The sequence below is a fragment of the Sorex araneus genome, chromosome 10 (genome assembly GCF_027595985.1).
Source record: "Sorex araneus isolate mSorAra2 chromosome 10, mSorAra2.pri, whole genome shotgun sequence".
Taxonomy (NCBI): domain Eukaryota; kingdom Metazoa; phylum Chordata; class Mammalia; order Eulipotyphla; family Soricidae; genus Sorex; species Sorex araneus.
The window spans coordinates 49,474,608-49,499,962 of record NC_073311.1 but is presented as its reverse complement, the minus strand read 5'-3'; the positions used below and the strand labels follow the sequence as shown (position 1 = coordinate 49,499,962).

Sequence of the window (25,355 nt, the reverse complement as noted above, 5' to 3'; positions counted from 1 at the left end):
CTGGACAGTGGAACACCACAGGTAAGGAGCCTGCTTTTCTTCTAGCAACCCTGAAGGGCTGCCTCTCTGCTGTTCCTTCCCTGTCTCAGCCAATTAAGAGGTGCCTGTATCCTAAGGACAGCATAAATACTACTCTACAAGGGAGTAGCCCCACCTACAAATGGCCCCACCTATGAATGACTCACCTAGGAGTGTACATAGGAGTGTACAGCTAGTAAACAGGCCCCACCCCATTTACTAGCAGCACCCAGCCCTCAAGCCTGGAGACTGTGAGATATTTTATTTTTTCTTTTTGCTTTCATGACACTTATCTTATGATGGGGAGATACACACATTCAGAAAGCAAACATGTGAAATCAAAACTATGTCCAGGAGGGGCAAGGCAAAAGATGATTACAGGTAATGGCAATTCCAAGTCCAAAGGTTCTGCTTATACAGAGAGCATACCTAGTCAGTTGGAGGCAAAGCCGTTTCCTCATGGCAGGACTATACAAGTGAAAAGCAGAATGTTGAGAGTGAGAGGACAGGCACAGAATGATAGGGATTAAGAAAAATATTGATGTAGGCAGGTAGATAGGGAAAGGCCCTTGGCAATGAAAATTGAGATTTAACAGAGTTTCTGGGAAGGGGACTCTTAAGATGTGCAGATTCAAGAAAACAAAAGACCCGGAAGAAACCATCAGCAGACCCTGAGGACAATAGACCCCTCCCCAGGTTCCCCAAAGAAGGCCATCACCACTCCCAACCTCCCTGGTAACCTCCTTAGCAACGGACTTTTACCTGGGAAGAAGCCCCCACGTGGGGGCAGGTTGGAGAAACCCTATAAAGGCCACCTTGAACAAAGGAAGTGGGCGCATATGCTGCCTGAGCCCATGTGCTGCTTGTGCCATGTGGCTGAGCACATGTGTCGCCCGCATCTCCCCCCTTGAGATGTGTACTTTCATGCTTTCGTGTCCAGTGCTAGGATGTATGTAGAGCTCTCTCCATCCTTGGAGGAGCCCGCGTTCTTTCTTGAGCGCGTTACTCCTACTGGTTTTCCCTTTCCACTTATCCCTTCCTCCTTCCCTCAGAAACCTCTAAATAAAATCTGTTACTTCACTGCTTGTCTACTCCTGAAATTCTTTTCCGCGAGCGAGACAAGAACCCAGTAACCCTGGGTCCCGGGTGTTTGAGGCGGTTGGAGAGAAAGTGACCGTCTTTCTCCTCCCCGCTTCACGAAAGTCACCCGTGGGGCCCACCGACATCATTTTGGCGAGCCAGCCAGGAGGAGCAGTGAAGAAATCCACGAGGAAGGAGGTAATCTGTGGAAAATCTGCTGTGGAGGTAGGCTCCCTTGGAAATCTCTAGGGGGGATGAGGGAGGAATGTGATAAATTCTGTGTGAGTGTGTGTGTGCATGAGCACCCTGATAGGTCCTCCTATCAGGCGTGATTTTGTGGCTCCACGACCTGGCACTCTTAAAGTCCCTCTAAGTCACGGAGCTCGAGTGGGCTGCCTGCGATTCCACGGAGAACATACGGTCAAGGGTGGCACTGGCATAGCTGCCGGTCGCAAGTCACAATGCTGAACCACTAAGGCTAAGTTCTCCACCGGCCAGGCAAGCATCTGAGTGGTCTCTGCAAAGAGGCACCCCTCCTTTGTCTGTCTCGCATCACTGTTCACTATGGGAGGAATGGGAGGGAAGCCCACTAGTGAGAATAATCCGGGAAACTAAAGTGAATCAACATCCAGGTAGAACATCCTTTTCCCCACCCAGTCGCTGTCCGATTAAAGGATTAGCTAGAGGTCGATTGTAATGCTAATGAAGGCAGCGAGCATGTTTAGCTCTAGACAAAGTGAGACTGAAAAAAAAAAAAAGGTAAAAGTGGGGAAGATGTAGCAAGCTAAGAAAGGCAGAACTTCTTTCAAGGAGCAGGGTTTCTTTAAGACCACAGCATTAGGTTCGGCTCGGGCACACAGCTGTGGGTCTGCCCGGTGCCAGGCCTGCCCAGGGACGCCTGCGGCAGAAGCAGAGGCCATTGATGGAGACGGTCCAAATCCAATGAGCCTCTGAGTGAAGGCCAATGCTCGGGGGGTTAGAGTCCCCTCGGGAATGGCCAAGGCCACTACGAGGGGTTAGAGTCCCCTCGGGAGAGGCCAAAGTGTAGGCCAATACTCGGGGGGTTAGAGTCCCCTCGGGAATGGCCAAGGCCACTACGAGGGGTTAGAGTCCCCTCGGGAGAGGCCAAAGTGTAGGCCAATACTCGGGGGGTTAGAGTCCCCTCGGGAGAGGCCAAAGCGTAGGCCAATACTCGGGGGGTTAGAGTCCCCTTGGGAGAGGCCGAAGCGAAGCCCTGGAGAGTAGTTTTTGCTCAAGAACCATCCTGTCTTAGGTTTTTTCTCTTCCCTAGGTTGTTTCTGGTACTCAAAAGAACATGGGCAACTCAACTTCAATACCTAAAAAAATTCCCCTCTGGGTTGCTTGTTAAATTAAAACATTGGAAGAGCCTCCAGCTAGATAGTTTAAATAAGGAATATCTTGTTGACCTCTGTAACACCATATGGCTTGAATATAATCTAGAGCATGGGGAAAGATGGCCAGTGAATGGCAGTTTGCATTACCAGACCATTTTGCAGTCAGATCTTTTGCAGGTAACGAAAGAAGTAGGATTATCAAAGCAGAGAAGGATTTAATATCAAGAACGAAGAAGTGTGTCACTAAGGTGGTTTATCCCCACATTTGATAAGAAGATACTAGCTCCCTGCCTCAGAAGTAATCTTGATCTTAAAATGGTAACATCTGGCAACCTTAAGTTTCAACAACTTGGTCATAGTTTTGCCGGCTTGTATCAACAAAAGCGCTTTCTTGACCCATTTTTAACAAGCAGGAAACTGGCTGGTCAGGCAGAGAAACGGGGAGCAATGTTCCCAATCGGCCGACAGGGCTTAACTTTGCCCTGGGGACTTCTCCTTCCTTTCTCAGTCTGTCATTCTCTCCCTGCCATTTTTTGAAGGGTCAGATTGATCGATCAAATGTATACATGTGCACATGTAGTGGTGTTTTTGTTAGTAAGTTCATTGTCTGTCTGTCTGTCTGTCTGTCTCTATGTGGAACACTTGAACTTGAGTGTTGGAGCCAGAGTGAAAATCAGCAGTAAAAATTAGACCAGGGAAAGCAAGATCATCACGAGAGATCAAAGTGATATGTAGTCCAGCAATTTAAAGGGTTGAAGTGTTTTTGGAACTTGTTAGACAAGGTTTTAAACAAAGATTTCTTATCAGAATGTTGAGCCTATGGAGAATGCAAAATTCTCAATTTAGATTTCTTATTGTAAGAACATTAATGGCTATTAACAGTTGTAATTCTTCTAAACTTCAGAATCTGTACTATCTAGGAAGAGCTGCAGAAGTAGTGACTAAAACTAAAGTGAAATAAAGCGTTCAGAGGATGCAAGGCTTTATTTTACAAGATTCAGCCAATCTTAATGAGGAATTTAGCCAGTTTACAAACAGAGGTACAGAAGCCATCAAAATAGTTTTCTTATGTTTCCATAAACATTGACAGTCCAAGTGTTTTTTTCTATGCTATTATCAAAGTTTAGTTAAAAAAAAAAAGGGCTCTTTCTGTGTCTGAAAGCATGTTTGTATTGTGGAATTGTTAGAGAGCTCATGATTTGAAATAACTAAGATACAAAAACTATTGGATTTAAGCCAAAGAAGGTTTACTCATGTTTCATAAAAATTGATGGTTTAAAGGTTATGCCGTTGTGTCAATGTACATATGCATCTGCATTGGATTATGAGCTGAAATAATTGTGGAAAAGCAGGTTCAAAGAGTAATAGTTTAGTTAAAACATGAGTTTCTAGAGTTATGAATTTGGTTGCAAATCTTATCCTACTGGTATTTTATTTGATCTCTGAGACTTTTGGTAACTAAATTTTCTAGAGATACTTAGCAAAGAATTATAATAGATTAATCTCAGGTGTCAGCCTGATAGTCTGAAGCCATAGCCTTGTGCCTTGGTTAAAGTTTGAGATAAGAATGGAGTATTTCATGGAAAATGTAGGAAATTTTACTGACTACTGACTATTGTTAAATCATTCTGTCCAGTACATGAAAATGCATGTTATTATTCTGATAACTTTATTCATTGCAAAGCTTTGTCACCAGGTATCATATCTAGCTCTGACCATCACAGAGAAGTTTGTATGCAAGTGTGAGATCCTTAATGTTTTATGGTAATCTGTGACTGTTTTAATCTTTATATATGTGTTTTCCTAGAAATCAGAATTCTAAGATGTCTCCTGGTTAATTTCTAATGTGAAGTGAACTTTTGCCAAGTGAATATGTTGTAAGAACTTTCTAAACCTTTATGAATATCTATAGAACTGACCTAATGCTTTTGAAATAACACTGAAAGTAGTTTTGTCATGTTAAATGAAATGATTGGTAATTTGTGCCCAAACTTGGAAGATCATGTTGTACTAAGTTCAGTAAAAATAAGAGTTTAAACTTGTGGGACTATAAAGAATATAGATGTATGTCTTAAGTCAGAAAGATAATGGATGCAGATATCATCAGTTGGAAAAAGGAAAGGAATCCTGTTAAAGTGAAGTTGATTTTGAAATGAGTTGAAGGAAAGTTACAGGACAGAATGAATATAAAGGAAAGTGTAGAAGGTTTGAGGTTGTGTTTGAAGGAAAGAAACTGATCACTGTTTTAAGAAACTCTTTAAATCACATGCAGAATTGTTCTAGTATGTTTTTGGTAGGATCTATGGAAAAGATATTGGATGGATTGTCTGGAACTCCTGTTACAGTGCTCTTAGATAATTGAATTCTTCAAAAGTTGCGGAAAATCAAGGGTTTTTCAAATGGGATTAAATGAATTAGACATGTTTAACTGTACACTGGACTCCAATTACAGTGCTCTTATTAATGGGAAGTCAAGGTTTTCAACATGGAATTGAATGGGTTAAATATAATGTAAATTGTACACTTTTCCTCTACAGATTTTAGCTTCTTTGACTAGGACTCACAACAAATGGGTGTGTTGCATCTCACTGTGAGTAAAGTGAAATGTTTTTCTCTTTGTACCTTCAGTATGTTTTTGATGCTTCATGGCACTATGTTGGTTTGCATAAATCCAGATAAGTCTTTCCTCTCTGTAATAGGGACTACTCCTAATGCAGACAGGAAAATCAGTTATGGGACCCCAAAACCCTCTTCCAGGGGAAACAGTCAAGGGATTGGTCTAAATGACAGGAGCATGTATTTAACAGGTACTGTTTCAAGTACCCTACAAACCTCAGGGAGACCCTAGAGGCCGGCTGGCTCAAGGAAAGAATGGAAATCATCACTGCTATGGAAAATGAGAAATCCGGGAATCTGTGTGACTGACACAATCTGGGCCTACTCAGCATCAAGAAAAACCCTGGAAACCAGGATCTCTCCCAGCCCTGAGGAAGGGAGGGGATGGACTCCTTTCTGCCAGAATGCATCTATGGAAAATGAGGCCCAAGACCACCTCCAGTTCAACCTGAAGGCTCGAGACCATCCAGTTCATCGTGGGACACTTTTGGCCAGGCCTGGGTAACTCTGACGTGCCACATAAGATTAATGCCATTATTGGCGTGCCTCCTGTCTTTAGCCCAACCCCCAGGACTTCTCAGTAAATAATGGGGTACCCCAAATGGAGAGTTCTCCAATCTTGCTGTATTTATGCAAAAGAACAAGTCAGATTTGTTAAGCCATCAGGCAAATTTTAAAATGAAGGTGGAGAGAAAACCATGTTTCTGTAACTTGCTTTTTAAAGAATCAGATTCAAATTCTACAGAGTAATCTAGTAAATGTATTCTAATCTTGATCTAAAAGGTATCCCTTTTGAGTAATTCAGTTACAATGTGTTTTGCTGACTGTAAAGTAAGCAGTCTAGTCTGTGAGACTCAATGTTGAAGATGCTGTCACTAGTCTGACCAGGGTATTGGAAGCCAGAGCTTTAGTGGGCGGAACCTCAGCTCAAAGTGCAGAATTAATTGCTTTCCCCCAACCTGTCAATTGGCTACAGTGCCATGTGTGGACATCTAAACTGGTTCTAAGTATTCACTTTTAGTTCTATGAACACAGTCATTTGGAGAGAACTAGAATTTTAACAGCTCTTAATTCTCGTTCCATCATGGGATTAATACCCCATCCAGAGAATACTCATCTAAGATACTCTGCAAAAGAGGAACAATAGGCATTGGAACAAGGTTTTCAAAAGGAAATTGATAAAGGGTTACACTAAGCTTCCAACACTAGTGAAAGCCATCTTTCATGGGAAAGAACTCAGAACTGTGCTTTCTGTTTCATTAATGAATCGTGGGCCTCCTTTCCTAACACTTGTAACTTCAAGGAACTTGCCAAGGAAAGGATTGGCAGATTAACATGCAAATGATCAAACGCTCATATTCAAGACATAAATATCTACTGGTTCCAATTGATAGCTTCAGTGGATGGATAGCTTTTCCAGTCTGAGAAGTAGCTTGGTGTTTCTATGCCACTAGAAAAATCTGGACATAAGTCATTTTCTATCAACCATGGGTGAAGCAGTTATTTCTTTTCATTGTATTTATAATAGAAATGGGTATGGCATTACGTTGCTTTGGTTTCTGTTGCTTTAACTCTTATGTTTCCTAAGACAGCAAGCTATTTTGTCCTTACTAGGTCAGAAAAGGACCTTCCACATCTCCAGGGTCTAATCATTTCAAAGTGCCATCCCTAAGTCTAATTGATCTGATCTTTTCTTTCAGATAACTTCAGGAACCCAACAAAGTCATTGCCTGGGGCCCATAAGGTAGCATGAGGTTTCACCCCTTACATAGGCAGAGTCTGCGCCCATCTGTCAGCATGAAGCAGCTTCAGAAGATGGATCACCGACCATTTTCCCCTTAAAGATTTAAGGTGGTGAAATCTCTAGGGGGGAATATGATGTAGGCAGGTAGATAGGGAAAGGCCCTTGGCAATGAAAATTGAGATTTAACAGAGTCTCTGGGAAGGGGACTCTTAAGATGTGCAGATTCAAGAAAACAAAAGACCCGGAAGAAACCATCAGCAGACCCTGAGGACAATAGACCCCTCCCCAGGTTCCCCAAAGAAGGCCATCACCACTCCCAACCTCCCTGGTAACCTCCTTAGCAACGGACTTTTACCTGGGAAGAAGCCCCCACGTGGGGGCAGGTTGGAGAAACCCTATAAAGGCCACCTTGAACAAAGGAAGTGGGCGCATATGCTGCCTGAGCCCATGTGCTGCTTGTGCCATGTGGCTGAGCACATGTGTCGCCCGCATCTCCCCCCTTGAGATGTGTACTTTCATGCTTTCGTGTCCAGTGCTAGGATGTATGTAGAGCTCTCTCCATCCTTGGAGGAGCCCGCGTTCTTTCTTGAGCGCGTTACTCCTACTGGTTTTCCCTTTCCACTTATCCCTTCCTCCTTCCCTCAGAAACCTCTAAATAAAATCTGTTACTTCACTGCTTGTCTACTCCTGAAATTCTTTTCCGCGAGCGAGACAAGAACCCAGTAACCCTGGGTCCCGGGTGTTTGAGGCGGTTGGAGAGAAAGTGACCGTCTTTCTCCTCCCCGCTTCACGAAAGTCACCCGTGGGGCCCACCGACATCAATATGATACTGTAGATCACTGTGAGACATAAGATTTTCATTCTATGATACAGTAAGTCACCAATGGGTTTTAAGTAGGAAGTGGTATTATATCATTTATATCTTTAAAAAAAAATTTTTATTAGTGAATCACTGTGAGGTACATTTACAAACTTATTAGCTTTCATGTTTGCATTTCAGACATACAGTGATTGCTTGCCCATCCCTCCACCCATTCTCCTCCACCAATGTTCCCAGTATCCCTCCCACCACCCTTACCCCATCCCCCACCACCCTACCCTGCCTCTGTGGCAGGGCATTCCCTTTTGTTCTCTCTCCTTTTGGATTTTGTAGTTTGCAATAGAGGTATTAGAGGCCATCATGTTCAGTCTATAGTCTATATTCAGCACGCATGGTTCCTCCCAATATCCTCTACTTGGTGATCCCTTCTCCCGAGATATCTTTTAAAAGATACCTTTTCTTCTCCTTGGCTCCGCATCTGCAGTCTGCAGTGACACTTTCTTTTGAATTGAATCATGGGAGACAGGCGAAAGGCAGGTTCTCCTGGGCCTTGTTGCAGCTCAGTCTGCATTGGCCCTTGAGCCATGAGCAGGGCAGCCAGTACCCAGGCAGCAGTGAGCTGCCATATCAGACTGGGTGGGTCAGCAGATTCTGGGACTAGTAAGAGAGTGATCCAGCCTCCAAGTCACTCTCAACTCTAGGTCATTCTTCTCCAGCCAACCTAATCTCCTTCTCTCTCTTGAAGCCATTCACAGATCTTCTTTTCACAGCATTCCTTTCTTCCTTCCATCCTTCCTCCATAACCAACTATGCTCAGGGCTTACTCCAGGCTCTATGCACAAGGTTCACTCCTGGAAGATTTAGGAACCATATGGGTTGCCAGTGTAGGATAACATAGCCTCAGTAGTTTAGGTTTATTGGGTTACTCCCGTTACAGTGCTCCTATTCCTCTTTGTTTATTTGTAGCTTCTTTCTTAGCGTTCTGTTGACTTGTAAATAATGTTTTTCTCTTCTCCTTGAGTCCTTTGCATAGTTTATTCAGAGCAAGTCCTTTTTGTATGGACACAGGAAGACTTAACAAATGTTATGCTTTTGTAACCTGGGAGTCATTTGACTCTACATGATATTTTCCTCCAGGGCATCTGTTCTCTTGACCTAAGCCTCAGCTGCCCTTACTTCCTAGCACCCCCAAAGCACGGTCCCGACGTGGGACAAGAAGGACCCAGGGCAAGCGGTGAGTTGTGTGCTACCCTGGCATCGAGATGGGCCTGGCCAAAGTGCCTAATGCTTAACTATAAGTTAAGAGCTTGATCATGGACAAATGCTGTCATGATCCAAACAGTGATACTAGATTTGGACCCTGCTAGGGTGAGGAATGATTAATCTGGCCTGAGTGCTGTGGTCTGAGCCTGTGGCAAGATGTTGCCAGGAGAGCTGCCTTGCAAGCCTCAATGTATCCCTTGCTATGTCCATACAAAAATAACTAGTATTGAGATGTTAATAAGTTCCTGGACTAAGGAAAAGAAAAAAACCTTAAGAGTGAGGAAGGAAGGGCTTTGGAGTGCCCTGCCCTCAGGAAGGGCTTTCTTATGTTGATTTGGCTACCTGGCTGGTTGTAGCCTAGAGGGCAAGGTGGGAGAGACAAGAGGAGGAGAGAGAGAAGCCAGAGAGAGGCAGGAGTTGAGCAGTAGATCCAGAGAGAGGCCGGAGCTGGGAGTGCGGGAGACGAGAAAGTTTGAAGATTGAATAAACGGTAACTAATCAGCAACCAGTTTGATCCTCGTTCTTCCTTCGCCTGTCCTTGACCACCGGCCGTCCCGATCCAGTCCACACACTGTGGTTCCAGAGCACCGAACGCGGGTGGTGAGACAGAGCCGCCTGGAGAGCCCGCGAGTGCACGCGCCCCCTCGGCGTTTTTTAGTTTTTTACAGCCAGGATCACATTCAAGGAATGTGCCGGCAGAGGTGTCTTACTTGCTATACTATCACTTACTATCACTCAGACCACCAAATGCTTCTGATCTCACAGACAATTTTTGATTTTGTTTCTGTGAACACCTGGCTATGCTCTGGGATAATTCCTGGTGGGCCTTGGGACCGTGTGTGATATCGAACCTGTGCCAGTTTGATACAATAGTTTTGCCTCACTGTAATATCTCTCTGGCCCCTGGAAATCTGTCTTCCTTCACTGAACAAACACAGAACACCTGCTCCAACTGTACCCCGCCAGTTTTGGGAAATGCTGTTTAAAGGTTTATGGAGATCATAGATTCCCATCCCAGGGAAAGCCAACGGTTTGAGTGGGGGCACAGGTGTGGGGATACGGGGAGACGATGGTGCTTTAAAGGCACAGCCCTGTTCTCTGGGATGGCCTTTCCCTGTTTTAGGGCTTCTGTGTGTGTGTGTGTTTGGGGGGTGAGGGTTTCGGGAAGGAAGCCACACTCCCGGTGCCCTTGACTATGGGGCTGCTCCTAGTTCTTTCTTGGGCATCACTAAGGGGGTCTATGAGTGGCATGTGCGAGGCAAGTACCTTGAGTCCTGAACTCTCCCTCTCTGAGGTGCTTCCAATCACGTATTTGCCAAGAAAAAAAAAAAGGTGCCCATGGTCAGGACAAAATCCATCAGATTAAGGGAGGGGCTGGGGTCAAACACGAGCTGGAAGGTTTTGGGCAGCCCCTGACAAGGATCTTCCTCTTCCTGGTTTACCGGTTCCTCTTTCACAATTACTAGCTGCTCTGATGAATAGGAGGGGTCCAGACAGCAGGTCTCAGGGCTGCAGGACCCTCAGCACCCTCCAGGCAGCCTGCAGAGACAGCACAGCATTTTGCAGCTGTGTCCTGCCCTCGCCCTGCTGGCCCAGTGCCTAGACTTCTGTCTAGGTGGAGGGTGCAAAGTCCATCCGGCCTCTAGCCTGACGGGCCAACACCCTACTCAGAGTTTGATCTCATACTTGCTTGATGAAATTCATTTCTCAGAACAGAAAATGGAATCCCTCTAACTAGGACAGCAGATCTTTCCCTTTCCAGTTGCTCTCAGAAACGCTTTGCCTCCCAGAAGGGGAAAGTGAGAGGAGGGTTGGGGTTGGGGTCGGGTTGGGGTGGGGGTAGGGGTGGGGGTAGGGGTGGGGGTAGGGAGATGTTGCTGGAACTGGGCCAGAAAATCTGGTCAGAAAATTGATCCATTTCCAGAAGAATAGGGGGAGTTCAGCTGAAGCATCTCTGGTCTGATAAGGTAGACAGGGTCTTATCTCTATAGGGGTCTGCTTATTTCTATGAGATTTTCTTGTTGTTTTCTTTGGACAATGGGATTTCAGCTGAAGATCTGCTTACAATGGTGTTTGTCTAGTGGGCATGGCATGCAGCTTTAGTATGTATCATCAACTCAGGAACTACAGACATTGGTCTCAGATCAGTGGCTTTGGGGATTAAGGTGCAGGGGGTGTTGGTGGATTCTTTTAACCTCTGGAAAAAATGTTTTAACAGATGGTGATAATGCAAAGCAGATGACATTTTGAAGACAATAATTTGTGTTTTATTTTTAGTTGAGGCGCCATGGTATTTAAATCACAGTAGTGGTGTGCAGAATTACCTCTGCTCCAGCGCCACCAGAGTTCCCTGGACCTTCCACCATGGCCTAATGCCATTTGTAGTCCTCCTCTTCCTCCTCTCCCTGGGCTCTACCGCATTCTAAATTAAAAGTTCAAAAGGTTGTTGTCTTTATGTACTGTCTATCACTTCCATTTGTTTCTTCACCTGTTGCATATAAATAAGACCATCTGGTGTTTGTCTTCTACCTCTGGCTGTTTTGCTTAACATGACCTGTTCTAGCTCCATCTAGATGTATCAAAAGGCAAAAGTTCAGTTTCTCTTATTGCCCATAATATTCCATTGTGGATAGGTACTACAAATTCTTTATCTACTCATTTGTGGTTGGATATTTGGGTTGCTTCCATATCCTGGCTCTTGTAAATTGTGCTGTGTGTGCTCACAAATGTGTGGGCCCTCACCACATGCGTTCAGTGGTCAGGTCACGTTCCCACTCAGGTTCACACTGCCAACCCAGGTTCAATCCCCGACATCCTATATGGTTCCCCAAGCACAACCAGGAGTGATTCCTGAGTGCAGAGCCAGGAGTAAGCCCCAGGCACTGCAAAGTACAGCCAAAAAATGCAAACAAAAAATTTGCATTTCATTTGTGTGGAAGAGAACAAAGTCTTTAGTACTTGTGCACTTACAGCTCCCCACTGTCATATCTCCTTCCTTTTCTATGGAAATTGTGGTGTGAAATTCAGCCAGGCTGCTTTTTGCTGGACAGGGTCAGCTAGGGAACTTGGAGTGGAAGAAGTTAACATGGTGGGAGAAAGAACTTGCACCTTTCTGTGGGGAATCCTGCAGAAGGGGAAGCTATTTTCCAGGAGATTTCATTGTCTCTCATACTTTATTCCCTGCAAATATGATGAGACTATATCCAGTCAGGAAACTAGACATATTAAGGTCCCCACGATCAAAAGTGGGGAAAATAAAAATATTTTCTAGTGTGTACCCAGCCCCAGCTGGTATCCAGAATGCTATGTTTGAGAACCTGCCCTCTCCATCTGTCAAGAGTGGTGGTGTTGATCCAGGATTCATTGCAACTATCTGCTTATTAACTAACCTTAATGACATTGGTTTCCAACTAAGAGCAACTGTGTATATGGAACTGTTTATATTGGGACAGCAGGAGGAGTTAGTAGTTACACAAACCCCTCGTTCTCTATGATCAAGTATAAGGGCATCTGTTAGCCAGCACTACTTAAGCCAGTGAGTCTAAAGATTTCTGTAGGTTAACAAGAGACATGGCCATGTCAGTAGTAGTAAGTATAAAGGTTTCAGACAAATCCCTAAGTACATATAGGTGGACTTCTACTTGCCTCCAAGGAAATGAATCTACCAAAAAGAAATATTCATTTCCATCTGGTACATCATGATTTATGATGGTGAATACTAGTAGAGAGCTAGTCCAGTATCTTGTTTCATGTGCAGGGTAAAGAGGAAAAAAATTATTAAGATGCCAGTTAACATTGTCCTATGTCTGTGATATTTTATGAACAATTGTATGCTCATAGTGTTTCATTATTGCTTTATAGTAAGCAATAATGCATCTCCACTGAAGATGGATCCATGAGATAGCTTTTGCATTTTCAATTTTTTAATTGATACTGAAATTTACTAGGTTCAAGGAAACACGGAGGGTCGTATGTTAATGACTAATGACTCCATTGTGAGATTTCACAAATTTTCCTAAACTGTGATATTTTTTATCATTTCATTTGGCCATTTGGTTGTAACAAGAAACATAAAAACAAACTATTTTGTGCCTACTGAGGGATCAGACTAGGGGTGTGGGTAGAAAACTGGGAGTAAAGGTGGAGGGAAGGTCCCATTGGTCATGGGATTGATGTTGAAACATTGAATGCTGGAAAAAGTTGTGTTATGAACAGCCTTGAAAACTGCCGTGTTTAAATAAAGTCAAATACATAAATAACAATGTATTACAAAACTATTCACAGTTGAATTTTAGACACATATTCCAGCACCAATCCCACCACCAGTGTCAACTTTCCTTCATCAGTGTTTCCAGATTCCTTCCCACCCTACCACCCCACTTGGCCTCTTCTGCAAGCACATTCAACAAGTTTAGTTGTTGAAGTTTGGGTCTCATGTTTGTGGACTCTGTTATTTGGATATTTAGCTATTTCTTTCCTCTATACCAGCAATGTAGGTCCTCTTGATCCCTATCCGCCATTGTTTCCTGTCTGTCTTCTCTTTTCCCCCTAAATTTCTTTCCTTCTCTGTTCTCCTCCCTAGACTCTGGGGCCAAGAGTGTTCTAGGGATCCCCTTTAATACATTGCACTGCATTCCCTCATTCAGTTTTTCTATGTATCACAAATAAGTGAGATCATCCATTCCTCAGCCATTCTACAAATAGAGAACTCCAAGTCTCTTCCTTGGACAGTGGAGTCTGAGTGGTGTATACATGGTTTGTTGCCTGCCAGTCTACAAAGAATTGCATTATCAATAGATCATGATAGGGACCAGTTCATTTTGCATCGAGCTCCTATTGTGCCTCTCCAGGTTGTCGGCAACATTCATATCTCCATTTGAAGGGGTACAGTCTTCATTCACTGGGTACAAGAGACGTGGCAATGTCAAGTAGTAGTAAGTATAAAGGTTTCAGACAAAGACCCAAAAGGAGCAAATTAATGAAGGACAAAGTACCTTCTGTCCACAAAATGTGACTTTTAATTGTTATCTCATTTCTTCTTTTTTTTTATTTCTTAAGTCTAGTGTGGAATTTTTCAAAACGAAGGTTTAGAATGGTCTTTAAAGCACTTTCAAAAGGACTCAATTTGAGGCTCCTCTAGAAACCACTCTGCTCTACGCGAATCATTCTCAGAGAGTCTATTATTCATTCCTTTCCCTCCATCTGTGACTGAACCTGGTTTGACATCATATACAACGTTGGACGACTGGAGAGATAGTGCTGTAGGTAGGGAATTTACCTCGCTCATCGAAAATTCAATCCCTGACATCACATATGGACCCCCAGCACCATCTGAAGTGATTCCTGAGACCCGAGCTAGGAGTCTCCCTTGTGTATCACCAAGTGTGCCCACTCCCAACCCCTCCCACTCTACAATGTTAGAGTGTAAATTCACAAAGTAATCCTCAGGGGCTGCTGCTGTTGCTGGACATGTGTGTGTGTGTGTGTGTGTGTGTGTGTGTGTGTGCGTGTGTGTGTGTGTGTGTGTGTGTGTGTGTGCACTTGGTGGCCATGAGCCGCCTCCCAACCTCCCTTCTTTCCCACCTCCCCAGGGCTCCCCAACAGAGACACAGAGAGACAGGGAAGCTGGGGACCCAGTCTGATGGTGAAAATGGCCCATTTAATGCAGAGCTGGCAGCATACTTGCAGAACATCTGGAGGGAGGTTGAGGTAAGGACAGGTGTGATTGGTCATTCACAGAGATAAACATTTGGCTGAGGAAATTCTCTTGGAGAAGATCAACTCAAGAAGACACTGTCTCCCAGGGACATCTACATTGCTTTTATTTTTCCTTCTAATTGTATTAATTATCAATACCTGCAGTTGTTTGGATAAATACAGTAAGAGACAAAGATCCCAACACTTAGTTCTCTGGGCTGAGAGCAAGCAAGGCTTTTAACACTTAGTTGTCTGGGCTCTGAGAGCAAGCAAGTCTTTTACCGCAAATCCTAGACTAAGTCCTCAGGCTCGTTCAGTTTGTCCTTCCCCAGGGGAGTCCTGTCACTTAGGTTGTAACAGTTTGCATCAAGACCATGCATTTATGCTTTCTAGAATGTCCCATTTTGATGCTGGGTAGTTTTTTCGTTCGTCCTGGGTCCATTCCAGTCCCAGGGCGGAACCTCCCTTTTGGGGAGTCTATTATTCATTTTGGGGTGTTAGGAACTACAGAAATTGAAGCCTGAGTCAAGTAGTTATGACCAAATAACTATGCCCAGGAGTAGATATATTTCAGCCTCAATCAACTGCCAAATATTAGGAGCATGACATTAATGGTCTTTCTGTGTTTAACCAAAGAACATTGCTCTATAGTAAAATACAAAAAGGTTATAGGAGCGGCTGTCAACTCTCGGCCCGAGACCTGCAGCCACACACCGCCCAGCCCCAGCGCACCGCAGCAGATTCCAAGGAGGGTAGGTGTTCAGCTTGCTCAAGGCGAGGCAGGACTGGAGGCTGGCGGAGATCAACCAGGAATTCCTCTGTGACCAGAAGTACAGGGATGAGGAAGCTTGAGAAGCTTGAGGCCTTCAAAGAGAAGTACATGGAGATTGACCTGATGTCTCTGAAAAGAATGATGGATCTTCTTCATCACCCACCTGGAGATGAAGAAGATGATGGCGGAGGTGACAGGCGGCGGCCGAGACACCATTTCCTACCAGGACTTCGTGAACCTGATGCTGGGGAAATGGTCGGCAGTGCTCAAGCCAGTCATGATGTTTGAAGGAAAAGCCAACGACAGTGACCCCAAGCCCACCAGGCCCCCACCCGAGAGAGACATTGCCAGCCTGCCCTGAGGAGCCCCGCCCGGCCCTCCTCCCCCCTGCCTCCTCCTCTCCTCTGCCTCGAACTTTGTATGGGGGAAGCATAAGCACAGATGTGTATAAATCCGTAACTGTACCCTCAAAAAAAAAAAACAAAAACAAAAACAAAAAAACCAAAAAAACAACAAAAAAAAAACTTTAACAAAACCTCGCAAAATGCTTGGGGCCATTCTTGAAGAAATTTCCCCAAACTTAAACTGTCATGTAGATATTTGTTTGGGCTCATTTGTCAATATTAACCAAATCAATAATAATAATATAACAAAGAGTTAGTTAAAAGGATATAAGCAGAGTTAAAATTTTGGCAATCATATTTACTTGCCAATCCTTATAAGACAAACAATTCAAAGCATCTATGTATCTGTTTATCTATAGAAGTAATCACATATGTATCCATGTATGAATAAACATGAATGTGTGCATTTATACATATGTGCATCAATAAATATGTCTTCTTTATGTTTGTGAAATGAAAAAAAAATTGGGGACAAGGTTACATAATGCTTTACTGGAACTCTGGCCACCAGTTTCATTCTCCAACTTTATCACCAGTAGAAGGAAAGTAGTCTGAGGTCTTGAATATTCAAGACTTTATGGCTCTTAGTGAAAACCCAGACCTCTGTAAACCTGTGATGCGGGCCTAGAAAATTTCCCTCATTATCCTAGAGATCTCCTCAAAGATCCTTTATTCTACAGATACCATTCCAAATCATCTCTCTCCACCTGAATATTAGGTGGGATCCCTCTTCCAATTTAAGGATCTGCCTCCAGGCCCGTTCAGCTTCCCCCACAGTCCTCTTTCAGCAGCCATAACTCAGACTTCCAGATACTTCCCCTGACATGTGAATTCTGCCAATCTGACTCCACAGCCCAAACCAGCAGGGCTAGTTATAGAGAAAAATGCAAACACATTAGGAGACAAATAAGGAACCAGAGACTTCCCAGGCTTCAGGGTCACCTGGCAGTCATCAGTGATCTGGTAAGCAATCATTTTTTTCAATATAATATTGCTATCCCACCCAATATAACCATATGAGTCACCACTTAATTTGACAGACATTAAGGACAGTTGGTAAACATAGTAACATTCAGTATACATATGAAGAGCAGAGGGTGGCTGGGGTATTTCACATAGACAATCAGAAGGAGCCATTAACCATAAAGTCCTGAGAATTTCTTACTCTATTTTTACCCACATTGCTCTCTACATCTAAAAGACCCTAAACTGTTTTAATCTACATGCTTTCAGGCTGTACATTTGTAGCTTTCATCTATTCATCATATACTTTGCTCTTTCCTGCTTTTCTATTCTTTCCTGGGTGCACATTTCCATGCACTACATTATTTTTTTGTTTTGTTTTGCTATTGTTTTGGGTCACACCTGACAGTGCTCAGGGGTTATTCCTGACTCTGCATTAAGAAATTACTACTAATGGTGCTTGTAGACCATATGGGACACTATATGGGACAAAGAAGAAATGAGATAGCAATTAAAAAGGTATTCAATATAGGTCAGCTGTGTTCAAGACAAGTGTCCTACCCACTGTACTATTGCTCCAGCCTATGCAACCCACTACATTTTATGACATAAACTATATTTCTCAGGGCATTATTGCAACTTTGGGGTTTTACTTAGAGGGTTCTTTTCCTGTAGACACACTCAAAGTGGCTTTTCTAGTGACCCTTAGAATTCAAAGCCCAGTTTTTTAACTTCTCCGCAGTGAATTTGCTAATAGGAACATAGGCTCCCATCTATCTACATGTCCTAACTCCTACATTTTACCGAGCCCAACCAAATAAAAATTGGACTCATTCTCAGAGGACTCTTCCCAATGTTCAGAGTTCAGAGACTTTTGGTGGGTTTTGAGCACTCTTGGCAGGACAGCTACACTGTCCTCATCTCATTCTGTTCTTTAGATGAGAAAAATTACATAGAACATGTCATTGACATGTAAATGAGCACAGGGGTGCTCATCTGTTTCTCACAAATACATTCATTAAATCCCCCTTGGCTCCTGCTTTATCTCCTAGTCTTAAAAGATATTCTCTCTAATGTTGGATATCAACCCTAAGTGTTTTAGGCTTCACTGGTGAATTGCCCCTTTCCACCTCCCAGAGAAGCTTACCATGCCCTTGCTAATATTCTTAATTTGGTTAAAGTCTATCTTCAACCTTTCCTTTGTGTTAGATATTAACCCTAAGTGTTTTAGGTATATCAGTCAATTGCCCCCTTTCTTGCTCCCTGAGAAGTTAACAATGCCCTTGCTTGCATCCCTAACTTAGTTAAAGTTTATCTTTAACTTTTCCCTTCTATTTTACCTCTCATAGTCACAGTTCCCCAAGTCAGTCTTGATTATTTGTAAGCCAAAACTTTCTGGTAATTCTGAGCTTGTATTTGTACTGCTTTGTATTTGAAGTGTTATATGTTTGTACCTGCTTTTCTATTTCCCCTATAGCCTTTTTTTTCCCCATGAAGATTCTTTATTTCGCCCGCAGATACCATCCTGATGTCGGTGGGAGAAAGACGGTCACCTTCTCTCCAACTGCCTCAAACACCCGGGACCCAGGGTTACTGGGTTCTTGTCTCGCTCGCGGAAAAGAATTTCAGGAGTAGACAAGCAGTGAAGTAAATAGATTTTATTCAGAGGTTTCTGAGGGAGGGAGGAAGGGATAAGTGAGAGAGTGATAGTAAGAATAACGTGCTCAAGGGAGAACACGGGCTTCTCCAAGGGTGGAGGAAGCCTTGAATGGGCTACTGGGCTGGCTTTTATAGGTTTATCTTGGTCCTGGGTGTTCTGGAGACGCCTTGGCTGGAAGTTAATCGGAATAACAGAGGGGTCCGGAGGGGTCCTCTCAGGTCCTCAGTGTCTGCTGATGGTTTCCTCTGGTCCTTTGTCTCCTTGAATCTGCAAGTCTTAAGATTCTCCTTCCCAGAGACTGTTGAATCTGAATTTTCATTCAAAAAAAAAAAAAGCGGGGGTGGCCATACTAGTATCCGATAGCATAGATTTCAGGCTGAAAAAGATCAGAAGGGACAGCGAAGGTCATTTTCTATTCATCAAGGGATATGTACAACAGGAAAAAATCACACTCTCAAACGTATACGCACCTAATGAAGGACCAGCTAAATACTTGAAAGAACTCCTAACAGAATTTAAGGAGGACATAATTAGCACCACGATAGTAGTTGGAGACTTCAACACTGCCTTATCACCTCTGGATAGATCAACAAAAACAACACTCAGCAAGGAAACGATGGCTCTGAAGGAACAAATGGAGAGACAGGGCTAATAGACCTATACAGGGCTATACACCCCAAAAAGAAAGAATACACATTCTTTTCCAGCGCACACAGAACGTTTTCCAAAATAGACCACGTTCTGGGCCACAAATTATACCTTAATAGAATTGGGAAGATAGAAATTGTATCAACTATCTTTTCAGACCATGATGCACTGAAGATGGAAGTTAATCACGCACAGACACGGAGAACCAAATCAAACACTTGGAAATTAAACAACTCACTATTGAACAATGAGTGGGTCACGAAGGAAATCAAGGAAGAAATTAAAGGATACCTCGAAATAAATTAGAATGAAGACACAAGCTACCAGAACCTATGAGACGCAGCTAAAGCTGTGATAAGGGGAAAATTTATAGCTCTACAAGCCTTCCTCAGAAAGGAAGCAAGGGCCTATGTTGATAGCTTGACTTCGCAGCTCAAGATCTTAGAAGAGGACCAGCAAAAGGAACCCAAACCAGATCGAAGGAAAGAAATAATAAAACTTAGAGCAGAAATTAACGATATGGAAACCCAAAAAACAATCCGTAAGATCAATGAAACAAAGAGCTGGTTCTTCGAGAAAATAAATAAGATTGATAAACCGCTAGCAAGACTCACAAAGAAAGAAAGAGAGAAAACCCTAATAAACCGAATCAGAAATGAAAAGGGGGACATCACAACAGAAACCAAGGAGATTCAAAGGATCATCAGAGACTACTTTGAAAGTCTGTATGCCACGAAACAAGAGAACCTAAAAGAAATGGACGAATTCCTTGACTCCTACAATCTTCCAAGACTGAACCAAGAAGACATGAAATACCTGAATAGGCCCATAAATATCAAGGAAATCAAAACCATAATCAAAAGTCTCCCCCAAAACAAAAGCCCAGGTCCAGAGGGATTCACTGGCGAATTCTTCCAAACATTTAAAGAAGACTTGTTGCCAGTTCTCCTTAAGCTTTTCCAGGAAATTGAAAAGACAGGAACCCTCCTGAACAGTTTCTACGAGGCACATATCTCCCTAATTCCAAAAGCAAACAAAGACACCACTAACAAAGAAAACTATAGACCAATATCCTTGATGAACACCGATGTGAAGATCCTCAACAAAATACTAGCAAATAGAATCCAACAACTCATCAAAAAGATCATACACCATGACCAAGTGGGATTCATCCCGGGGATGCAAGGATGGTTTAACATTCGGAAATCAATCAACATATAGCATCCTATCAACAAAAATAAAGATAAAAACCATATGATCATATCAATAGATGCAGAGAAAGCATTTGACAAGATCCAACACCCATTCATGATAAAAACTCTCACCAAAATGGGTTTTGGAGGAACTTTTCTCGAGATAGTCAAAGCCATCTACCACGAACCTAGGGCAAGCATTATCATCAATGAAGAAAAAATAAGGGCCTTTCCTATAAAATTTGGGAAAAGACAAGGATGCTCACTCTCACCACTTATCTTTAATATAGTACTGGAAGTATTAGCAATAGCCATCAGGCAAGAAAAGGATATTAAGGGGATTCAGATCGGAAAGGAAGAAATCAAGCTCTCACTATTCGCAGACGATATGATACTATACCTAGAGAAACCTAAAAGCTCTAGTAAGAAACTCTTAGAAACAATTGACCTGTACAATAAAGTCACAGGCTATAAAATCAACACCCAAAAATCCATGGCCTTCCTATACGCAAACAATGAGACAGAGGAAAGGGACATGAAAAAAGCAATCCCGTTCACAATCGTACCCCAGAAAATCCTATACCTTGGAATCAGCTTAACTAAAGAAGTAAAGGACCTCTACAAAGAAAACTATAAAACGCTACTCCATGAAATAAAAGAGGACATGAGGAAATGGAAACATATCCCCTGCTCATGGATAGGGAGAATAAACATTGTCAAAATGGCAATACTCCCCAAAGCATTATACAGATTTAATGCAATCCCTATAAGGATATCCATGGCATTCTTCAAAGAAACGGATCAAGCAATCCTGAAATTTATATGGAACAATAAACGCCCACGGATAGCTAAAACAATTCTTGGGAAAAAGATGATGGGAGGCATCACCCTCCCCAACCTTAAACTCTACTACAAAGCGGTAACAATTAAAACAGCATGGTACTGGAACAAAGGCAGAGCTGAAGACCAATGGAACAGGGTGGAATAACCCTACACACAACCTCAAATGTATGATCATCTAATCTTTGATAAGGGAGCAAGAGATGTGAAGTGGAGCAAGGAAAGCCTCTTTAACAACTGGTGCTGGCACAACTGGACAACCACATGTAAAAGAATGGGCTTAGACCTTGACCTGACACCATGCACAAAAGTCAGATCAAAATGGATTAAAGACCTCAACATGAGACCACAAACCATAAGGTACATTGAAGACAAGGTCGGCAAAACCCTCCACGATATTGAAGATAAAGGTATCTTCAAAGATGACATGGAACTAAGCAATCTAGTAAAAACAGAGATCAACAAATGGGACTACATTAAATGAAAAAGCTTCTGCACCACAAAAGATACAGTGACCAGAATACAAAGACTATCTACAGAATGGGAAAGAATATTTACACAATACCCATCAGATAAGGGGTTGATATCAATGTTATATAAAGCACTGGTTGAACTCTACAAGAAGAAAACATCCAACCCCATCAAAAAATGGGGAGAAGAAATGATCAGAAACTTTTCCAAGGAAGACATATGAATGGCCAAAAGGCACATGAAAAAGTGCTCTGCATCACTAATCATCAGAGAGATGCAGATCAAAATAACCATGAGATACCACCTCACACCACAGAGACTAGCACACATCCAAAAGTACAAAAGCAACCACTGTTGGAGAGGATGTGGGGAGAAAGGGACCCTTCTACACTGCTGATGGGAATGCTGACTGGTTCAGCCCTTTTGGAAAACAATATGGACGATTCTCAAAAAACTAGAGGTTAAGCTCCCATTTGACCCAGCAATACCACTGCTGGGAATATATCCCAGAGGAGCAAAAAAGTATAGTCGAAATGACATCTGCACTTACATGTTCATCGCAGCACTGTTTACAATAGCCAGAATCTGGAAAAAACCCGAGTGCCCTAGAACAGATGACTGGTTGAAGAAACTTTGGTACATCTATACAATGGAATACTATACAGCTGTTAGAAAAAATGAGGTCATGAAGTTTGCATATAAGTGGATCAGCATGGAAAGTATGCTAAGTGAAATGAGTCAGAAAGAGAGAGACAGGCATAGAAAGATTGCACTCATCTGTGGAATATAGAATAATAGATTAGGAGTCTAACACCCAAGAATAGTAGAAATAAGTACTAGGAGGTTGACTCCATGGCTTGGAGGCTGGTCTCTCACTCTGAGCAACTCAGAGAAGGGAACACCAAGTAAAATGTGGTCGGAGGTCATGTGGGTGAGGGGTGCCGCGTGCCGAATGTAGACTAGAGACTGAACACAATGGCCACTCAACACCTTTATTGTAAACCACAACACCTAATCAGAGAGAGAAAACAAAGGGAATACCCTGCCATAGTGGCAGTTTGGGGTGGGGGGAGAAGGGACTGGGAAGGGTGGGAAGGACGCTGGGTTTACTGGTGGTGGAGAATGGGCACTGGTGAAGGGATGGGTTCTCGAACTTTGTATGGGGGAAACATGAGCACAAAAATGTATAAATCTGTAACTGTACCCTCTCGGTGATTCACTAATTAAAAATTTTTTAAAAAAATAAAAAGAAAAAGAAAAAAAGAAAAAAAAGAAAATAGGCTGAAGTATAATTATCTCAAGGCTGAAGGAATGAATTTACATTATATAAAAAAAATTTCCTGGAAACAAATAAATACAGGCTTGGACAGAGAAGAGAAAATACTATGTACGAAAGATCTTCAAAGAGAAATATGCTTTATTTTCTTTTTTTACACATTGCAACTAAAAATAAGCGCCTACCATAATTATGTGAAAATTTTTACATCTATTACAGAATGTGAACGTTTAAGCATATTATAAAATACAATGATTTTCAGCAGAATTTTACCCCATCCCCCTTAGATGTCACCTTTGATTTCTTCCATGGAGGCCCAATGTGCAGCACAAGATGGCCTTGCTTTTCTTTTTCTTTCTTTCTTTCTTTCTTTCTTTCTTTCTTTCTTTCTTTCTTTCTTTCTTTCTTTCTTTCTTTCTTTCTTTCTTTCTTTCTTTCTTTCTTTCTTTCTTCCTTCCTTCCTTCCTTCCTTCCTTCCTTCCTTCCTTCCTTCCTTCTTTCTTTCTTTCTTTCTTTCTTTCTTTCTTTCTTTCTTTCTTTCTTTCTTTCTTTCTTTCTTTCTTTCTTTCTTTCTTTCTTTCTTTCTTTCTTTTTTTGCTTTTTGGGTCACACCTGGCAATGCACAAATGCACAATGCACAGGGGTTGCTCCTGGCTCTGCACTCAGGAATTATCCCTGGCAGTGCTCAGGGGATCATATGGGATGCTGGGAATAGAACCCGGGTTGACCACGTGCAAGGCAAACGCCCTACCCCCATGCTATCACTATATGTCTCAGGTGAATGTTATTAAAAATCAATGTATAGGGCTAAAGAGACAACACAGGGACGAAGGTCAGCCTTGGTACCAGTTTCCCCTGAATATGTCCCTTTGAGACCTCCAAGCACAGAGTCAGGAGAAAGCACCAGCACTGTGGGCATGACTCAACCCACTCCCTCCCCACAAGGAAGAAAAATATCAACCTGTACATCGCAATGTAAAGAAACCAGGACCACGGCCAGGACGAGAGTTCCCAGCAGCTGACTTCCATGCTCTGCCACTAAAACTAAAGTAGTAGCTAGATTTTGAATATCTTCTAGACAGACCCAAAGTAAGTGAAGACAGACTGTTACTGCAAAAAAGAATAAACTGTAAAGAAAACCACAAAAAAACTCCATCACCAACATGTGGTGAAATGTGAGGGTCAGAAAAGATATTTGGGAAAGAGACATGTTATCAAAGTAACTCTTGGGACCAGAGTTCATTGAGGAAGGTGCTCGCTTGCTTTGCATGTTGCTGACCCGGGTTCAATCTCCAGCATCCCATATGGTCCCCTGAGCTCACCAGGAGTCATTCCTGTGTGCAGAGTCAGGAGTAACCCCTGACCATCATCGGTTGTGGTCCCCAAATTTAAATCACTTTTAAAAGAATTCTTAAAAAATTTAGAGTCTCACTCACAAAAATCAGTGATAATTTTACCACTAAAAGTGTAGTTTCATCCTTCACCACACAATTTACCCCTTTACCTGATTTACTCTCCCCTTACTTTTGATAACCACTAATTCAGTCTTAGGATATCAAAACCTTTTAGAACTTTTTGTTTGTTTATATGACATAAATTAATGAAGACTTCACAGTGTTTCAGTGTTTGATTTGGCTATTTCACTAGGTGCTAGGTCCAAGCCTAGTGAACTTGGGTCTTTTGTCATTTCTCCAGAAGATTAAATTAAACCGATAGTAAACCTTTGGTTTACTTAGACCTCTGACTCATCAAGCATTTTCTGCTTCACACCTCTCTTTCTACTAAAGTTTAAAGGTCTGCCTATTCCAGACGGAATCCTGGCAGCCAAGAGCTTCCACAAACAAGGCCCAGGTATGTGAGTTTCAGGACTTAGTCTCCAGGCCTCATGGCAGCAGAGGAGCTGGGCTGTCCCTCCCCGGCTCCCCGCCCCCTCGGCAGCCTGGCTGTCATGCCCACAATCTGCCGGCAGGCTCCGTCTTAGCGCTCCAACAGCCCTAGTTTAGAGACTCCCAATTGAATCCCAAAAATGGATTAGTATCCTACAGAGATGTCTCTGGAACCCAGCCATTTACAACCTAGAATTCCAGAAGCTCTCATGATATTCAAAATGAGCAATGGAAAATAATCTAGCATCTGGCCCTGGCAGATGGGCTTGAATGATGGTGAGAAAAATTCGAGCAAAAACACAATGCCCAAAATAGAGAGAGAGTATTGGGGAAATTGTCTGCCATAGAGACAGGGTGAGAACTGGGAATGGAGCCGGGGAGGGGGGTGTGGGATACTGGGGACATTGGTGGTGGAAAATGCGCACTAGTGGCGGGATGGGTGTTCAATCAGTGTATGGCGGAACCTGAAACATGAAAGATTTGTAACTATCTCACGGTGATTCCATAAAATAAATTTAAAAAAATAAAAAGAATAAAAAAAAAGAAATCCAGACCCTCCCAGGCACTTTTCTGTGTGACCAAGGTAGGTGACTCAGGAGGCAGCCAGCTGCCTCTTGAAGCTACCGCCTCTCTTCTGCCTACTTCACCT

General features: G+C 42.8%; 1 pseudogene; it reads left to right on the top strand.

Moving 5' to 3' along the window:
- Nucleotides 1–15,726, top strand: part of LOC129399149 (allograft inflammatory factor 1-like) — a 93,602-nt pseudogene extending 77,876 nt beyond the window's left edge.
- The last annotated feature ends 9,629 nt before the right edge of the window (nt 15,727–25,355 follow it).